Source organism: Ornithorhynchus anatinus, chromosome 1, assembly GCF_004115215.2.
Source record: "Ornithorhynchus anatinus isolate Pmale09 chromosome 1, mOrnAna1.pri.v4, whole genome shotgun sequence".
Taxonomy (NCBI): domain Eukaryota; kingdom Metazoa; phylum Chordata; class Mammalia; order Monotremata; family Ornithorhynchidae; genus Ornithorhynchus; species Ornithorhynchus anatinus.
Genome location: NC_041728.1, coordinates 92,174,675 through 92,195,566, shown reverse-complemented (window position 1 = coordinate 92,195,566; position 20,892 = coordinate 92,174,675). Strand labels below are relative to the sequence as shown.

General features: G+C 40.7%; 1 protein-coding gene and 1 pseudogene across 2 annotated transcripts in view; one reads left to right on the top strand and one right to left on the bottom strand.

Annotated features, from left to right (window-relative positions):
* Positions 1 to 1,087: 1,087 nt before the first annotated feature.
* LOC114816421 lies at positions 1,088 to 1,241 on the bottom strand (annotated as a pseudogene).
* An 8,152-nt stretch (positions 1,242 to 9,393) lies between these two features.
* The window catches only part of CYRIA (CYFIP related Rac1 interactor A), a 73,680-nt gene continuing 62,181 nt past the window's right edge, over positions 9,394 to 20,892 (top strand). For both annotated transcript variants that reach the window (XM_029068142.2, XM_029068214.2), the window contains exons 1-2: positions 9,394 to 9,454; positions 12,466 to 12,600. The gene's annotated coding sequence lies outside the window, so the exon portion shown is untranslated. The remainder of the gene's footprint in view (positions 9,455 to 12,465; positions 12,601 to 20,892) is intronic.

The following is a 20,892-nucleotide window of genomic DNA, read 5'->3' as shown; positions in this document are numbered from 1 at the left end:
TGATACAGTTGAATACACAAATAGGCACGAGTGCGGAAGATGGGTTAAGTTGGGGTGTTCGGAAGTAGTCATGGAAAGCTTGTTGGAGGATCACGTCTGCAGTGTTGCATTTTGTTCGTAAGCCACCTTTCGATCAGGTAATGTGGAGTTGACTATATTCTGTAGTAGGTCTGCCATGGGTCCTTTGGAAAGAGCCATGCTATGTGAATCAGAAGAGCTGGATTTTGATCCTGGTACTGCCTTAGGTCGTTAACATAATCAAGGGACCATACATCCTCCTCTTCTCGCTTATGCATCTAACCTGCCTAATCATGGTCATCATTATTATTATCATTATTTAAGCACTTACTATGTATAAATAAGCACTGGGGCAGACACAAACGTGAGCCTGTTATGGGCAGGGAATGCGTCTGTTGTTGTATTGTACTCTCTGAGGCACTTAGTACAGTCCTTTGCACACAGTAGGCACTCACTAAATATGATTGAATGAATGAAATCAGTCAGGTGCTCTCCCCGACCTCAAAACCTTATTGAAGGCACATCTCCTCCAAGAAGTCTTTCCTGACTAAGCCCTTTTCTCGTCTTTTCGTACTCTCTTCTGCACTGCTCTTACTTGCTCCTTCATTCATCCTCCCTCCCATCCCCACAGCACATATGTATGTATCTGTATATATCTGTAATTTATTTATTAATTTATATTAATGTCTGTCTCCCCCTCTAGGCTGTGGGCTTGTTGTGGGCAGGAATGTAATATTGTACTCTCCCAAGCACAAGTACAATAAATACAATTGAATGAATGAATGAATGAATGAATGAATGAATGAAGTGTCTCAACTTATCAAAGAGCATCCCCCTACCTTCTGGTCTTGTCATATGCTGTTGAGTCATCTCTGACCCATAGCAACTCCATGGCACATTTCTCCTAGAATGTCCCACCTCCATCTGCAATCGTTCTGGTAGTGGATCCATAGAGTTTTCTTGGAAAAATACGGAAGTGTTGTACCATTGTCTTCTTCAGCGCAGTAAACTTGAGTGTCTGCCATCGACTCTTTCCCGTACTGCTGCTGCCCAGCACAGGTAAGTTTTGACTTGTAGCAGATTGTCTTCCACTTACTAACCACTTCTTAAGCTAGAAGTGGAATGGGTAGGCCTCTGCTTGACTCAGCCTCTGCTTGACTCTCCCTCCAGTAGCCGAGACTGATAGAGTATCGGAAACTCTCCAGGTGCAATCCTGAGAGGGGTCCCTTATCTTCATATCTTAGCATAGCACTTTCCCCGACCTTCTTCCCTCCCTGACCATCATATTCAACTGTTCATTCTTCTTTGCCTATTTCCCCCCTGCTTTCAAACATGCTCATGTCTCCCCATCCTAAATAAAACTCTCCCTTGACTCCATGGCTCCCTCCAGTTATCAATCACCCTATCTCTCTCCTACCATTCCTCTCCAAACCCCTAAAATGGGTTGTCTACATCCTCTGTCTCCACTTCCTCTCCTCCAATTCACATTTTTCACATTTCCTCCCTCCTTCAGGATATCTCCTCATGGATGTTCCTCTGACATGTCGGGCTTAATATGTCCAAAACAGAACTCCTTATCTTCCCTCCCAAACCCTGTCCTCCCAGTGACTTTCCCCTTATTGTATACAGCACCACCCCTAACCTTAGTGTTATCCTCGACTGATTTCGCTCAGTCAGCCTACCCCGTATTCATTCATTCAGGCATTTTTATTTAGCATGTACTGTGTGCAGAGGACTTCATTCTGCCATCAAATCCTATCAGTTCAGCTTGCACAACATCACTCTCCTTCCAAACTTACCACATTAATTCAAGCACTTATCTTATCCTGCATTGATTATTGCATCAGCTTCCTCGCTAACCTCCCTGCCTCCTGTCTCTCCCCACTCCAGTCCATACTTCACGCTGCTGCCCAAATAATTTTTTCTCAATGAAGTTCAATCCTCATATTTCTCCATTCTTCAGGAACCTCCAGTAGTTGCCTATCCACCTCTGCAGCAAACAGAATCTGTTCATCATCCCCATAGCACTCATTTACATATCTGTAATTCATTCATATTAATATTCATCTTCCTCTTTACAGTAGAAACTCATTGAAAGCAAGGAACATGTTTATCAATTGTATTACATCGTATTCCCCCAAGTGTTTAGTATAGTGCTATACACACATCAAGTGCTCATTAGATACAATTGATAGCTTGCTCTGCTCACAGTAGTGCTCAATAAATACAATGGATGGATGGAACGTATCCTGCAAGAATTAATGCAGATGGCACTGTTTCAACCACTAGCACCATAATCTTCTGGGCAGGTTCTCAGCCCTGAAGCCTCCCACCAAGGCTCATTGGTTCATCCTGACTGCAAACACCATTCATCCATTCCTCAGTGGCCTGTCCCAAAGAATTCCGGACATATTCTTGCTGGTAGTCGAAAACACATAAATAACAGTATTCAGTTGCAAAGAGAGTCATGATCTGAAAAAGCTCCCAAGACATACTGGAGAATATTATCATCTTTGCAGAGGGATGACTTCCTGCAGAAAGGACAGGAAAACGAGTTTCCTATATAGCATCTGTTTTTCTCCCATCCAGGGACATTGACCCTTCTACCTTGTGACACAAGAAACCAAGATTATATAGAGAGATACATATGGTTGTGTGCATGTGGAAGGCAGTGGTGAATTGGAAATTAAAGAAAAAAAACAATTTCAGAGCATTAAATGAAGTGTGGAGGTATTGGTGGTGGTGGTGAAGGGAGCAGAAACGATCAGGGCACAGGTCTACAATCGTGCTGAAATATGAGAAGCAGTGTGGGCTAGTGGAAATAGCGTGGGTCTGAGAGTCAGAGGATGTGGATTCTAATCCTGACTACTCCACCTCTCTGCTGTGTGACCTTGGGCAAGCCACTTAACTTCTCTGTGCTTCAGTTACCTCATCTATAAAATGAGGATGAAAACTGTGAGCCCCATGTGGGACAACCTGATTACCCTATATCTACCCCAGCACTTAGAATTTGTGAAGCAACACTTTGTGGGTGCAGCCTCCTGGGAATATCCTGAGAGCGTGTTGGGAGTGCTGTGGTTTTGCTAGCGGGTATCTGATCAAAAGTGGCTAAAGCCAAACAGCCAAGGTCACTATGTTTGAAGCTTTAGGACAATCAGGGTGTAAGACCTGGCTGCAAAAGATTCACAGCACACTCCCTCTAGTATTGGACAGATGACCCCATTTTCCCCTCACCTGTCTCTGTCCTTTGGTGTCAGATGCCACTAGTGATGAGTCTTTATTGAAATGTTTATGATGATGGTGTGGCTGATAGAACCATTATGATTAACAATATTGTATGTATGTGTGTTTATGTGTGTGTGTGTTTGTGTGCCACAACTAGTGCTATCTACATTTCTGAGAACAAGGGTGGGACGAATACATCAAAATCGGGCAGACCCCTTCACCATTGGCAAGGATGAGCCCCTCCCCGTCACAAGTCCATCTTTTCACCCTCAACCTCACAGCCCTTATGTACATCACTTTAAACCATATAGGATAAAGTAGTTATTCATATTAACATCTGCCTCCCCCCCAGAATGTAAGCTCATTGGGGGAAGGGAATATACCTGTCAAATCTGCTGTATTGTACTTGGGCCAGTCACTAAACTTCTCTGTGCCTCAGTTACCTCATCTGTAAAATGGGGATTAAGACTGTGAACCCCATGTGGGACAACCTGAATACCTTGTATCTACCCCAGTGCTTAGAACAGTGCTTGGCACATAGTAAGTGCTTAACAAATACTATCATTATTATTATTATTACTGTTCCAAGAGCTTAGTATAGTGCTGTGCACATAAACACTCAATGAATATCACTTGATGATGATAATTTCCATACACTTCTAGGAAATTCTCTAACCCCATTGTAGAGTGAAAGTAATGTTTATGAGCCAGAGATGACTCTTCCCGAGATGACTCTTCTGTTTGGATGTAGATAAATTAATAATCCTGGCTTTGCCATTTCTCTGCTATGTGGCCTTGGGCAAGTCACTTCACTTCTCTGTGCCTCAGATACCTCATCTATAAAATGGGGATTAAGACTGTGAGCCTTGTGTGGGACAGGAACTGTGTCCATTCCAATTACCTTGTACCTACTCTTAGTATGGTACCTGGCACATAGTAAGCACTTAACAAATACCACACTTATTTATTGTTATTTATGTCAGTAAAGAACTAATAGCAGTGAATAAGTCTTAGAATAAATTTGGGATGGTAGGTGCACCCAGACAACCCAATTTTGTGTTGAGCATTTATTGCTATTTTAATTCTTTGATTTTCATCCTTAAGCACTTAGTACAGTTCAGGTGCCTAGCATAGTGCTGATTAAGCACTCAATAAATACGATTAACTGATACTTAACTTTTGTATAGGAATTCAAATTAAGAAGCAGTTTAATTTTATAATGTGAAAGGATTAAGAAAGTATTGGGGAACTACATATCATATTTCTTATCCACGTGCTTAGTATAGTAAGTGCATGTACTACACAATACACAAAATAAATCAATGATTTATTCCCATTAATTTTGTTATATTGAAAATTTTTTGTTCATATTGACCCTGCATGAAAATATAATTCATTTTTCTATCCATTATCTGCAGAGTATTGATCATATGGTATTTGTGATATTTCACAGCTGGGAACTTCGAAAGCATCAGCTATGTTAAACCATATTGAAATTGCCCTTTTCAAACTGTGGAGTGTAAATTAGACAGAATTCCCAAGTTGTTCATAAGAACATAGGTTTCTGAGTTCTTTTTCATGCTCTACAAAGACATTTTATTTTTGCTCTGTATATTTCAGGCAGCAATAGGTTCGTACATTCTGGAAATGAAAACCAACACGTATTTTGCTTTCTTGAAATTTTGGGAAAGTGGGTTTATCTTAAAAATCAAGCTAAAAAGATAGGCAGTGCCATGGCATAACTTTGTCTTACTCGTGGGGAAAATTAAAGGGAGAGGAGTTTATTGGAAATGCTCAAAACTGTATATATCCACCTTTCCTGAAGATTAGTGTTCTGTGAGTTGTTCAAACTTTCTAGTCTATGTACTTTAATTCATACCAGAACTGATAGTTCACCGCTCTTCCATTGTACAGATAGAGCATAGGCCTCATTTAGTCCTGGGAAACGAGCCAGAATCTATGTGCTTGCGCCGCTCCCATTGCTATGGCCTCCAGGTGTAGCAGAGCAAAGTGGGTGGAAGGGGTTTGAGGGCCAGAATAAACTGGGTGGTGAACTCACCCTTCCCTAATCCTTCCGTCCCCCAGGCTACTGAGTCTCTCCCCATAGTTACAGAGGTATGGAACTTCTGTCTCAAAGCAGCATTTATGGCCTCCTATTTTGTGCTTAAATATTATGATCTTGATAATGAAATCTGCTGTCAGGAGTAATAATTTGTTAAGCGCTTACTATATGCCAAGCATTATAATAAGCTCTGGGATGGATACAAGCAAATCAGGTTGGACATAGTCCCTGTCCCATGTAGGGCTCACAGTCTCAAAACCCATTTTATAGCTGATGTAACTGAGGCCCAGAGAAGTGAAGAGACTTGCCCAAGGTCACATAGACAGGTGGCAGAGCCAGGATTAGAACCCATGACCTTTTGATTCCCAGCCCTGTGCTCTATCCACTACGCCATGCTGCCTCTCTAATGGCTAGTGAGACTCAGGAATGGCTAGTCCGGAAACTGTTACCTAAAACTGTGCCCAGAGGAATTTATTGTAGTGCTGGTGGTTTGCATAGTGCTAGTCACATTTCTTGACCCTGCCAGTCATCTTTCTGCCAGGACTTGGTGTGCAAAAATCCAAGAGATGCTGTGAAGTGTATGTGTGTGGGACTGTCCTTGTATTAACCTGCTAGAAACAGAACCAGAAGTAGAATGCAGGACTCTCAATTCCCTCAGCCATGTTCTTTCCACATGTTCATTCATTCATTCATTCATTCAATAGTATTTATTGAGCACTTACTATGTGCAGAGCACTGCACTAAGCGCTTGGAATGTACAGTTCGGCAACAGAGACAATTCCTGCCCATTGACGGGCTTACAGTCTAATCAGGGGAGACAGGCAGACAAAAACAATAGCAATAAAAAGAATCAAGGGGATGTACATCTCATTAACAATAGCAGAGTTCAAAGCGTGTCAATACTGTACCTGTCAATAGCTATCGATGAATGTCAAGTCAGTCAATGGTATTTAAGCATTTACAGTGTGCAGAGCACTGTACTAATCAGTCAATCAATCGTATTTCTTGAGAGCTTAACTGAGTGCAAAGCCCCATTGTCCTAAACACTGTACTGTCATTTAGACTGTGAACCCGTTATGGGGCAGGGATTGTCTCTATCTATTGCCAAATTGTACATTCCAAGTGCTTAGTGCAGTGCTCTGCACATAGTAACCGCTCAATAAATACTGTTAAATGAATAAGCACTTGGAAGAGTACAATGTAATAATATCAGAGACACTTTCCCTGCCTACAACAAGTTTATAATCTGAACCTAAGTGCTGTGGGGCTGAGTGTGGGGTGAATATCAAATATTTACCAGATCAAAGGACATAGGTGACACAGAGGGAGAGGGAGTAGAAAAAGAGAGAGTTTAATCAGGGAAGACCTCTTGGAAGAGATGTGATTTTAGTACAACTCTCTTGTGCTCACATGCAAAGGAAGTGCTCAGTGAATACAGTTGAATACCAAGAAGACATTTTAATTCAGTCAGTATTCTATTTCCTCTGTGTAGCAATTGTCTTTAGTAATCCTAACGGATTTTGCTACTCCACACTCCTTTAGGGTGGTTTATGATAGCACCCAGATGCTTTTAACACATATGTTATGTAGGGCGCTCTGTATAACATAATGCCATAATATTTTATTTGCTGTCTTTAAGTCCCTGCTATATGACAAACATTACCAAAAGCTGAAGTAAATGCTAGATAATCAAGTAGGATGCAGTCCATACCTCACATGGGACTCACAGTCTAAGGTTGAGGGAGGGTGGTTATTTTATCCCCATTTTATAACTGAGGAAACTGAGGCACAGAGAAGTTACATAACTTATCAAAAGTCAAAAGGCAGGCAAGTGATGGAGGTGGGATTAGAACCCAGGTCCCGTAACATCATCTGGAACATTTTAAAATTTTTATTTTGTTGTTATTGTTCACCTAAGTTCTTCCAAGCATGTTCATATTTCTGGGAAACCCCTGACGTCACCAACTTTGCTCCAAAGTCATCATGTTACTCTCCCAGGCTCTTGAAAACACATAAGGCACTTCAGATTTAAGGAATTCAGAGCCAAGAACCAAGATGGAGGAAGGCAGGGAACTTAATTTTAAATTGCTAATCTTCTGACCGATCAGGGTAATGACTAGCCAAAAACTGGAATGTTGGACATAAAATTGGCTGGAAGACCTCCCTACTTTATGCTTACCAAGGGGCATCATTTACTAATCACTCTGCAACTTTCATTTAAAGTGCCCTTTTGGCCATCCTTGCTTTGTTCCTCTAATTGTGACAGTGGGAAAGAGATAGCACTGCCCTTCAAATGCCATTTATAATTTTTATTTACATTGCTGCCCACCCTGTCAGATCTGACAAAAATGCAGACCTGTTATTTTTACCTTATTTGATCCTTGACCTGCCATTCATAACATTTGCTTTTTTTTTAAATGGTATTTAAGTGCTTACTGTGTGCCAGGGACTGAACTAAGAGCTGGGGTAGATTCAAGGTAATCAGATTGAATGCAGTCCATGTCCCAGATGGGGCTCACAATCTTAATCCCCATTTTACAGATGAGGTAACTGAGGCACAGAGAAGTAAAATGACTTGCCCAAGGTCACACAGCAGATTAGAGGCAGAGCCGTAATAGAACTCAAGTCCTTCGACTCCCAGGCTTGTGCTCTACCCACTAGACCATGCTGCTTCTCTTAAAATGCCAATTAAAAACCTGATTCTTACGGTTGATTTTTAGGGATGGATAATTCTGTTCTGAGTGGGGATGGGATTAAATTACGGCTGCTTACACCAGTAGATATTGCCAGATGCTAATGTATCCATTTTATTTTTCTGTGGTTTTGCTTCTGCGATCCACTCCCTTGAGCCTCTTTATACCTCTTTTTCTTTATCTACAGGTTAAAATGCAGTGGGCAAGTACTTCCACCCTGACAGGACTTTCTAATGTCCCTTGCACTTGATAGCAATTTCTGAAATCTACTTCCCGGCTCAGCCTCAGCCTGGATCCTGAATTCCAATCCCCTGCCCTCATCTCTCAGCTGCATGGAGGAAAATATGGGCTCTCTCTAGCATTTAAACGATTCAGTGTGTCCACCTGAATGCCAGCCAATGCTTCAGTGGCATTGGCATACATCTCTTAGTTTTTGAGTCTGTGCTTGTGTTTCTGAGTGTCATTTTTTGTGGGTGATGGTTTTCTTCACGAGTATACTTGTCGATTTCTACTTGGAATTCTGTTCTCCTAATGAATACTCAGTCTGTGTTAGATTCAAACAGACAGTCACCGTCTTTCAAGTTAGAAAAGCTAGGTTCCGGTCAAAGACTTGTGCTGCATTTAAAAAATGATAATGTTTTTAATAGGCAAGTCTTCCTACTGACATTATCCCCTGCCTCTACTTGATCCAACCTCCATGGCTCATCTCTCTTGGTTAAGAAGCAGTGTCGCCTAATGGATAGAGCACAGGCCTGGGTTCTAATCTTGTCTTTGCCACTTGTCTGCTGTGTGACCTTGGAAAAGTCACAAACTTCTCTGCCCACAGTATGAGTTTAATGAATATGATTGACTTAACTTCTCTGTGCCTCAGTTACCTTATCTGTAAAGTGGGGATTAAGAGTGTGAGCCCCATGTGGCACATGGACTGTATTCCACCTAATTAGTTTCTATCTACCCCAACTGTTTGTACAGTGCCTGGCACATTGTAAGAGCTTCACAAATACCATGGGGAAAAAAAAACCCAACAAACAACAAAAGAGCCTTAAGGGAAACTGGTGAAATCCTTCCACTGGATGGAGGTGTGCCTGAACTCCCAATTTGAGAATCTGGGACTTGTAAAGCAATGTTGGTTGACCCAGCTCATAGCCTAAGTACTTGAAAACTGGAGGTTTTGGAGAAAATGAAGTGTCCTTGTGCAGAAACCTCTAAGCCCTCAAGACTTCAGTAAGCATAAACCTAATCTCCTTTTATGGTTTCACGATGAACAGGGCTCTGACTCAGCACACAACTTCCACTGTGGACAATTATTTTGCAGTAGTGGAACTCTTATGAAATGTTACTCCTGCTAGTGACTTGAGATTCTCTTGTTTCATCATTTTTTATTTCTAATTTACAGAACTGAGTCCTTTGTGGAAGTGTCCAGTTGATGCTGAAGCAGCTGTGAAACTGAGAGGAGGTAAGGGAAGAGGACACTATTAAAAAATCCTGTTGTGGAAATATGTCTGTTTCTGATTAAAAAAAAATCATTGTTCGGTGAACACCTGTCCTTCCCCCTCATATCCCCTCCTTGTTTTGTCATCACAACCCCCTCCAGAGTACCACACTATTCTGGGCATAATCTATGTCATGAAGAAATAATTTAAAGTTCATGCACTGTTATAACACATAGCTATGAGGGTCTTGCATCTCATTCCACAGTCATGGGCTAACGAGTCAGGTAATCATATTTATCGAACACCTGCACTTGTAGAGAACGGTCCTAAGGTTTGGGAGAGTACAACAGATGTCAAATGCTCAGTCTTGACTTCAGGGATCTTAATCAATTGATCATATTTATTGAGTGCTTACAGAGTTGGTAGACACACTCCCTTCCCATAAATAGCTTAAAGCAAAAGACAGGCAGGCAGAAATTATTTTAAAATAGTGAGAGTAGGAGGAAAAAGAAGGATGCAACTGGGAAGTAAGTATGGAAAGATGAAGTAATGAATAAGCATCGATCAATATATACAGTATAACAGATGGCACCCAAAACATGAATTGCTGGAAATTATTGGGGAAAGTTTGGATGAGGTAGGATTTCAGGGGGGCTTTGAAGGATGGGAGAGCTCTGGCCTGGTGGTCTTGATGTGGGGAAGGAGTTTCAGACAGGAGAAAGGCCTGAATGATAGTGCAGAGGTTGAAGATTGATTTTTGGAGTTTGCTGGAGAACACTTGGCTTATCTGACAGAGGTAAAAGAACTATAAAGGAATTGGTGTGTCTAGAACTACAGACTAAACCCTACCCATGAGGTAAATTCATTTTTCAGAGAAAAGGAATGCTGTTTAAATTAAAATCTCAGGAAATCTAGAAGCCCTTTTCTGAGCCTTAAAGCCTGGCGACCCTCTGCTACATCCACACCTGACAACCCTCAGCTACATCCATTTCTATGGGCAAGTGCCACATTTAAATCATCAGCTTCTTTGACTCTTGGCATGGGCAGAGGATGTCATTGAGAGAACAACAACAATTTTGGTATTTAAGTGCTTACTATATGCAGAGCACTGTTCTAAGCACAGGGGTAGATACAGGGTCATCAAGTTGTCCCACGTGAGGCTCACAATCTAAATGCCCATTTTACAGATGAGGTAACTGAGGCACAGAGAAGTTAAGTGACTTGCCCACAGTCACACAGCTGACAAGTGACAGAGGCAGGATTTGAACCCATGACCTCTGACTCCCAAGCCTGTGCTCTTTCCACTAAGCCACGCTGGGAAGAAACATTGGAAAAATGGGATTCGTGCATTGGATCCATTTGCTAAGTAGGCGAGAAGTGGCACTTTTTTGAACGTATAGAGAATCATCACTGCTGCCACTACTGAGCAAGTCTAGAGATTCTGAATGAATGATATGGAAAAAGCATCATTCATCTCAAAGATTAAATTTGTTTTTTACCATCTTGAAAGTAAGGACAGGTACATTTTCTATTACTGCCATTAGAGAAACTCTGTTAGAGGTCTAACAAGCAGAAGAGGTTTTTGTGTAGCGTTGCTGCTGGATTCTACCAACTTGTGTAAAACGACTCTGACGTAGCGCTTTAAAAAACATCTGAGTTCCTGAAAAATTGTCGTCAGAGCTATGATATTAGACATACAGAGAAACGGCTAAATCCTATGCTTCTTCCATACGATTTCCAAATTTGCCCCTTCCTTCTTCTCTACCCCAACTGCTACCGTTCTGGTTTAAACTCTGCTTACGCCTAGTGGAAAAGCTTGGGCCTGGGAGTTAGAGGAACTGGGTCCTAATCCCAGCTCTCCCGCTTGCCTGTTGTGTGAACTTGAGCAAGTCACTTAACTTCTCTGTGTCTCCTGACTTATGTTTTGTATTTTGTATTTTTTGTAGACTAACTTCTTTGTAAGTCGTTCTGGTATGTGTTTCCATAGAATTTTCTTGGTAAAAATAAGGAAGTGGTTTACCATTGCCTTCTTCCACGCAATGAAAACTTCACTCTCTGCTGTTGTCTTGGATCAACATTTTGATCACTCGAACATTCACCTTTGACTCTTTCCCATACTTCTGCTGCCCAGCACAGGTGAATAAACTTTGTCTGATGCTTCAGCTTAGTCCATTCCATTATGGGTAACCCTAGCCAGAGAGTATCTCTCAATGGCATAGCTCTGAACTTCATTGACTTACGCAAACTCTTCTACCACAGTAAGGCATTGACTGATAGGAGAGGCAGAGGCAGGAAGAGGCAGACCAGCAGCTAGATGGCTAGAAACCATAATAATAATAATGGAACAACCATTAGCAAGGTTATGGATTATGGCAGAAGATAGGGTGCTCTTGGAGAAAATATATTCATTGAGTCATTATGAATTGGAAATGATTCTATAACATTTGATAATAATAATACCTGCTCTGGCCATGGTTTTTCCTTCCACTATTTGCAAAGCACTTAATATGCTCCTCATTAGTTTGTAAACTTCTTGAGGTTAGCAAAGGTGTGTCTTGGTTCTTTTGTACTCTCTTGAATTTAGTACAGTACTCCACACTGTGATTAATGATTCATAGAGCAGAGCTGTTGTTTTTTTTAATTGTGGTTTTGCTTTAGTTTAACAAACTTGACAATATGAGCATTCTAATGAATTGTTGGATAACTTTTTCCAAAAGAGCTGAGTTATAATCAAAATATGTCATAAATATTTTGTTTCATTTTATGACTCTTTTCATGGAATTGAGGGAACTTTAGCCATAATTTATTTACAAGGCAAGGAGGGTGAAGGCTGGGGAAACATCCTTGTTCTTTTGGAAAGATTGATATGATATAACAACAAAAAAACCTTTCCAATTAAACGTTTCAGTATTGAATTAAAATTCCACCTAAGCTTATACCTGCTATGAAACTGTCAAACCTTTTCATGATAAACTTTTAGACATTTCTTAGTTAAGATTTTTCTTGGCATAATCCGGTTTGTGTTTCATTTTAGCTGGAAAGTATCATCTATAAAACCAGAGAACTCAGAAGTGGCAAAAATTACTTTCCTCCTGACTGACCACTGTAAAGAGATTTTATCTCATAAGCCTGGATTAGTAAACCCGCATCAGAAGAATTGAATTTCCAGGTAAAAAACTTTCCTAAGTGCTGTGTAAATAGAACATTATTAAACAATTATCTTTTAAAGTTCCAGATGCATCCTTATATCCATGAAGTACTGTTTTATGTAAATGACACATTCCTAGACTTCTGTGAATTAAGAAGGATTGTCTTTAATTTGATATTACTGAGGTAACTCTGATTAACTCCTCCCTATTGCCTTTTTTATTAACCCATATTTCAGAATTGAAATGGCTTCAGCTTGCATGTATTTTCAAAACTTATTTTGATTTTGAACTAAAAGTATTTCACACTATCTTCAGCATTTATTAAAAAAAGTTATACTTTAAAAGTAAATGTTAGTGTGGCTTATAATTTTGAATAGTGAAAGTTAATATTTAAAATACTTGATTTTTTAGCTTGCAGAAAAGTTTATAAAATCTGGAAATAAATCTCAACTCCTTTTTTGTTGTCACCTTTAAAAGTATGCATTGCTTAGGTATTGACTTAAAGCAAGCCACAGTTTTGTCTTTTAAACGATTCCTGGGTATAGACCTATGTGGAAATAAACACTGAAGCCTTTTATTATGCTAATCACATTAATTTATGATAGTAAGTTCGAGAGCCAAAATAAGGTAGATTAATCAGCAATATCATCAAGGGTATGTGTTGAGCTGCTACTAAGTGGAAAATACTGCATTAGAAGTTCAGTGGAAAGCCAGATGAAAATTATTTGATCTCTCCATATCAAATGACTTGGAGTTAATGGGGAAAATGAGAAATACATAGGCAAGAATACCCATCATAGATCATTTTATTTGGATTTTATAGTTTTATTTTCCCATATTCCTCCTCTCCCTCCCATAATCTCTAAACTAGTTTTATTTGGTTATTATATCTCTGATTTTCTTTGCTTTCTGGTGTTTTGTCTTCCCTACAGCTACAGAACTCTTCCTCTCAACATTTTATTCAATGTTATTCAATCAATCTATTAATCAGTGGTATTCATTGGATACATAGTGTGTGTGCAGAGCAATGTATTAAGCATTTGGGAGAGTACAATGCAACAAAGTTGGTAGATAACTACCTTACCCACAAGGAGCTACTGAAAATAGGAATTTTCTATATCTGTTTGGTTTACCCACTGTTCTGATCTCTGGGCATCAATATTTCATAGTGTCCAATAATTAAAAAAAGACAAAAAGAGAAGTGAGAAAATTAAGCAAGTAGGATTGAGACTCAGGGAAAGTTAATACTATCCAGAGGATCTTATCCTTCACCCTGTCATTGCAAGTGATTAGTAACCCATTTTGAATTGCTTGTCCTTGAGTTTATCCCAACTTCTCTTGAACCTGCCGATATTCCAGCCTACACATATTCTTGGGCTTACGTACACCATATATTTGCCTGCACTGTAGAGAAATGGTCCTTTTGCTTTGAACCAATCACCTGCAACCTGTAGTGGGTGCCTCTTTGTCCTTCCATTTGCGGTTTTTGTGTTCATACTCTTCATTATTTTGAAGATTTCATTGATATCACCTCTCAACTTTGCCATTCCCTCCAGAATATTTCTAATTGTTTCAGAGTCTCCTCAGATTCATTCTTTCAGTTGTATTTATTGAGCACTGACTGTGTACAAAGGACTGTACTAAGTGCTCGACTGTACAAAGAGGAACTGAAACAAGTACATTCCCCTGACCAATCAGTGGTATTTATTGAACACTTACTTTGTGCAGAGCACTGTGCTAAGTGGTTGGGAGAGTGCAATATATCAGAGTTGGTAGACTTGTTCCCTGCCCAAAAGGAGCTTACAGACTTGTTTACTTTCTCTATATCTTCTACAGGCCTGATGTGATTTGGAGTTGGTCAGGCTTGAGAGAAAATACCAAAACTAAGAAATGGGCATGAAAATGAACTGCTATTAGTCCTTCTTTCCCACTGACACCAGATTCAATTCTGGGAGCCGTGTAACCTGTTGGCCCACTAAGAGTAGATGCGATCTGGCTGCTTTGAGTTATCCTGAAGTTTCCCTTCAGAGATAATGTTCTTATTTCTCATTAACTCAGAAACACACTCCAATGAATCCTGTGAAATCAAAAGGTTTCATAGCTATTGCAGTTGCCTTGGGTATACTTTTAGGGATGGAAGGAGTAATTGCTAAAATAGCCTAGACTGTGATCCTAGGAGGTGGAAACCTTAATTTAAGAACAACATGCTCTCCAATCACTATCCTTGTTATGCTTTTCGTATTTATTCTTTATTCCCCTTACTATAGAGTACCAACTCTTTCTTATCTCATGTGAGCATTAGCCAAGTCACTTGACTATAAACCCCTGTTCCTTCCAGGAATTAAAAGATATGAGATTTGTCACTGTTGATGTCAGATAAAAAGCAAGGATTGAGCTCAATATTTCTCACTATTTTTCAACAACTCTTACATTGTTGAGCTCTCTGTAGACTGATTTTGCAAAGAAAGAGAAGCAGCATGGCCTAATGGAAAGAGAACATGCCTGAGAGTCAGAGGACCTGGATTCTGATCCCAGCTCTGCTAATTGCTCTGCCACTTACTTGCTGTGTGGCCTTGGGCAAGGCACTTCACTTCTCTGTGACTCCTTTTCCTCAACTGCAAAGTAGGGATCTGATACCTGGTCATCCTCCTACTTAGATTGGGAGCCCCAGGCAGGACAGGTACACAGACTGATCTAATAAACTTGTACCTATCCCAGCACTTAGAATAGTGTTTAACTGTTACAAAAGTGTAATATCCAGTACAAGGGCAAAACGCTATCAAGTGCTGCATAGAAAAGTAGAAAACTAAGTTAAAAAGGCCAACATGTCCTTTTTGAGATTGGCAGTTTGGTTATTTAGAAAGTCAAGCTTCATATTCATCTGAGGTCTGAATAACTGACCTGCTTGCTGGCCTTCTATTTGACTGTGAGTCTGAAGTCTACCCAGGAGATGCATGTGTGTTCATGAACAGTTTCATTAGTGTCTCCAGCAAGCAGTAATAAACATCCAGTGGTAAACCAGGGTCATTAACAATGAGATCCTGGGTATTCGTCACATCCCAATTTTGTTAGATAGAATATCTGAAAAAAGCAAGTTGTTATGGTAAACTGAAAGCATGTGAAAGTCAATATGGGCCAGAACAAATATTTTAGAGTCCATAGTAAAGCCTAATCTGGGTCAGAGCGGTATCACAGCAGGTTGTTAGGAGATAGCGGCAGCAGACAGATCAGTAGGGAGCCCGTCAAATGGCGGGGACTGTCTCTATCTGTTGCCGACTTGTTCATTCCAAGCGCTTAGTACAGTGCTCTGCACATAGTAAGCGCTCAATAAATACTATTGAATGAATGAATGAATGAATGAATGAATTGTTGCTCTTTCTGAAGTTGGATGGCCATTTGTCTGAAAGTCAAAAAAGAAAGCCAATCTGGTTTTCAGGTAGACTGTTGTCTGGTACAGACTTGCAACTGGACACCTTTATATTCGGTATTCATCTTTTCAATTAGACCAGTCTCCTTCGCCTACTTATACCAGCTTATGTAGCCTGGAACCAGTGCCCATATTCAGAGGAACCAAGGAAGGAAATGCAGTGACTTTGAGTTCTGGGTGATTCATGTGATGTCAGGTTCATCCTGGGGTCTGTTTATTTTTGTTGTCACTACCCACCCTACTTGAACAGTGTTCAAGAAGCTCAGAGTACAAAAGGACAGAGTCAAAAGCTGTGGCAAATACTGCAGATGGCAAGGTTATCATCTTACAGACTCAGGTGGAGTATAATTCCCACTAAAGCCTTTCTAGCACGTGAGCATATTTGAATAAAGCTCAGTTAGTAGCATCTACTTTCAATACAAAAGTTAGTAACATGTATGTGTGTAAGGAGAAGATATGGCATATAGAATTTTGGCATAGTTTCCAGGTCACTGGACTCTCCTGATCAGTTCTTGATCTGAACCATTGCAGGTGTCTTCCTTAGGAGTCAATTGTTCAGATAATCCTAGAGTTTCAGAAAGGCTCAGAGACGAGCGCAGGAAAGTTGCACTGATAAGACCAATCTCCCCTCCAGACTGCCTCCCCCTCTAGACTTTAAGCTTGTTGTGGGCAGGGAATATGTCAGATTATTGTTGCATTCTACTCTCCCAAGCACTTAGTACAGTGCTCTGCACACAGTAGGTGCTCAATAAATACGAATGAATGAATTGGTTAATATTGCTCTTCCATCCAAATAGATCTTATATGGTCCTTTTTTTTTTAAGGGTATTTGTTAGGCTCGTATTATGTTCCAGTCACTATTATAAGCTCTATGGTAGTTACAAAATAATCAGGTTGGACACAGTCCATGTCCCACATGGGGCTCAAAGTCTTAATCTCCATTTTACAGTTGAGATAATTGAGGCACAGAGAAGGGAAGTGACTTGCCCAAGGTCACACAGCAGACAAGTGGCAGAGCTGGGATTAGAATCCAGGTTCTTCTTACTCTCAGGCTCATGCTCTATCCTCTAGGCTATGCTGCTCCTCTTTTCTTCTCCTTTCAATATTCCCCCTCCTCAAATATCCACTGTCCACCTTATGGTACATTTTCAGTGTGAGGAATTATTTTGATGTTGCAATATTTGGCTAGTGCTGTGACTCTTTCAGTACACTAGATTATTAAAAGCCACCCTTATTCCTGAAAGCCAGTACTGCATGTGGGGGCAGTAGATGTTTCCCTATCACCGTGGATGGCATGACCATCCTTCCCGTCTCTCAGGCCCGCAATGTCGGTGTCATCCTTGACTCGTCTCTCTCGTTCACTCTACACATCCTATCCGTTACCAAGACCTGCCGGTTTCACCTTTACAATATCGCCAAGATCCGCCCTTTCCTCTCCACCCAAACGGCTACCTTACTGCTATGGGCTCTTGTTATATCCCGGCTAGACTACTGTGTCAGCCTTCTCTCTGACCTCCCTTCCTCCTCTCTCGCCCCGCTCCAGTCTATTCTTCACTCCGCTGCCCGGCTCATCTTCCTGCAGAAACGATCTGGGCATGTCACTCCCCTTCTTAAACAACTCCAGTGGTTGCCTATCAACCTCCACTCCAAACAAAAACTCCTCACTCTAGGCTTCAAGGCTCTCCATCACCTTGCCCCTTCCTACTTCTCCTCCCTTCTCTCTTTCTACAGCCCACCCCGCATGCTCCGCTCCTCTTCCTCCCACCTCCTCACCGTCCCTCGGTCTCGCCTATCCCGCCGTCGACCCCTGGGCCACGTCTTCCCGTGGTCCTGGAACACCCTCCCTCCTCACCTCCGCCAAACTGATTCTCTTCCCCTCTTCAAAACCCTACTTAAAACTCACCTCCTCCAAGAGGCCTTCCCAGACTGAGGTCCTCTTCTCCCTCTACTCCCTTTACCACCCCCCCTTCACCTCTCCGCAGCTAAACCCTCTTTCCCCCCCATTTCCCTCTGCTCCTCCCCCTCTCCCTTCCCATCCCCTCAGCACTGTACTCGTCCGCTCAACTGTATATATTTTCATTACCCTATTTATTTTGTTAATGAAATGTACATCGCCTTGATTCTATTTAGTTGCCATTGTTTTACAAAATGTTCTTCCCCTCGACTCTATTTATTGCCATTGTTCTCGTCTGTCCGTCTCCCCCGATTAGACTGTAAGCCCATCAAACGGCAGGGACTGTCTGTATCTGTTGCCGACTTGTTCATTCCAAGCGCTTAGTACAGTGCTCTGCACATAGTAAGCGCTCAATAAATACTATTGAATGAATGAATGAATGAATGGTTTGTGATTCAGCAAATGTGAACATATTTTATGTAGAAGGTGTTAAATATTGAAAGCAATAACAAAATAGCCCTTTGGAGAGAAACCTTGGAAAGTGAATCCATTTTAAATGAGACATGGTCTAGTTTGGTAAATTCTGCCTAAATGTTTTCTTTGTCTTCATCTCTTAGCCAGTGCTCTCTTATAGTGAAAATAGAGTTTGCTCTTTACATGGGATAGCAGTAGTGTGGAATTTTAATGAAATTTGCAGAGGGGTGAGTCTCTAACTTTTTTTCTCTTTTGTTATGAGTTCCAAATTAGAAGAATGGGAAATTTTTTAGGAAGATTTGTTAAGAAAACCATCAAAAATAGTCATGAGAAGATAAAACCAAAAAAAATCCTTTGACCTACTGAAATTACACCTTGATTTTCTTCTAATTCTCCCCACAACTAATTTTCCTTGTGTATATTGTGTATATTGACTTCTAGTCTGTGAGCCCGTTGTTGGGTAGGGATTGTCTCTATATGTTGCCAAATTCTACTCTTGGATTGTCTCTCTCTGTTGCCGAATTCTACTTTCCAAGAGCTTAGTACAGTACTCAGCACACAGTAAGCTCTCAGTAAATATGATTGAGTGAATATATATAGGCATGAAAACTGCTAATCAGTGGTATTACTGAGCATTTGGTGCAAAGTACTATACTAAGCACTTGGGAGAGTAGACAGGATAACCAGTATTCACCGAATAGTGACCCACAGTTCATTTATAGTCTGGCAGTGTTTGGTCTACCAAAGCCCTTTTGTTCCCCCACTAGCTTTACTGACAATGCCAAAGAATGACATTTCCCCCCTTCAAAGACCTAATGAAGGCTCACCTCGTCCAGGAGACCTTCCCAGATTAATACCCCCTTATCCTCAGCTCTCCCTCCCGACTCCGCGTCACCCCAACTCACTCCCTTTGCTCTACCCCCCCAACCCCACAGCACTTGTGTATATATGTACATATCTATAATTCTATTTATATTAATGCCTGTTTACTTGTTTTGATGTGTATATATCTATATTTCTATTTATTTTTATTGATGTTATTGATGCCTGTTCACTTGTTTTGATGTCTGTCTCCCCCCTTCTAGACTGTGAGCCTGTTGTGGGCAGGGATTGTCTCTCTTTGTTGCTGAATTGTAGTTTCTAAGCGCTTAGTAAGTAATTTGCACACAGTAATCACTAAATAAATATAATTGAATGAATGAATGAATGAATGAATGAATGAATGAAGCAGCATGGCCTAGGGGAAAGAGCACAGGCCTGGGAGTCAGAGGACTTGGATTCTAAATCCATCTCCATCACTTACCTGCTGTGTAACCTTGGGCAAGTCACTTAACTTCCTTGAGCCTCACCTTCCTCATCTGCAAAATGGGAATTCAATACCTGTTCTTCCTACTTAGAATGTTGGCCTCTTATGAGACCTAATTATCTTGTATCTACTCCTATGCTTAGCGCAGCTTGGCACATAGTAAGTACTTTTACAAAAACCACAGTTATTGTTATTATTCATTGATCTACCTTATTCTCTGATTGACAAAACTGATAGAGGGACTCTGGGTCACTGATAATGGCTACATGAGAAGCAGTAAAGATGTGATAAATCCACAAATGACATAATTTATAACGAAACTTATCTGAGAATCTTCAGTAGGCCACATCAATGATAGATAAATGTTTCTGTGGTCCTTCCTATTTCAGATGCCCCAGATGTGGCCCTCAGGAAACTAAGAGTTGAGAACCACCTGTGCAACTCTGGTTTTCCTGTTCATTTTCTCTGTTTGGATGATTATCATTGCAAATTACTTTGGTCTTGTAAAAACGTTTTGTGGGTTTTCAAATGACAGGTAAAATCTCCTTCAGGAGTTCTGAGAGAACCCAAAGCTTTTCAGTGTCTAAACTGTAGTTTACCAAGGGTGTGGTTTTTTGGGGTTTATTTTGCCTGAATTGAGTAATTGACATGCAGAACAGGTCATTCAGAAATGACTATGTAAAATTCAGTCAAATGGTATTTATTGAGCACTTTGCACAGAGCAGTATATTAAGTTATTGGGAGAGTACAGTTATGACATGTTCCCTCCCCACATGGACCTTAGTCTTTTATTTATGTATGTGTTTAATAATAATAGTAATGATGGTATTTGTTAAGTGCTTACTACATGCAAAGCACTGTTCTAAGTGCTGGGGGGATACAAGGTGATCAGGTTGTCCCACATGGGACTCACAATCTTAATCCCCGTTTTACAGATGAGGTAACTGAAGCACAGAGAAGTGAAGTGACTTGCCCAGAGTCACACAACTGACAAGGGGCGGAGCCGGAATTAGAACCCATGACTGCTGACTCCCAAGCCAGGGTTCTTTCCATTGAGCCATGCTGCTATACACACACATATACATGCATATTTGTATATATGTGTATTTATTCACACACATGCATATATATGTGTGTGTGTGTGTATGATGCATATCTGTAATTTATTTATATCAGATGCTGATCTGTTCCCCCCTCTAGATTGTAAGCTC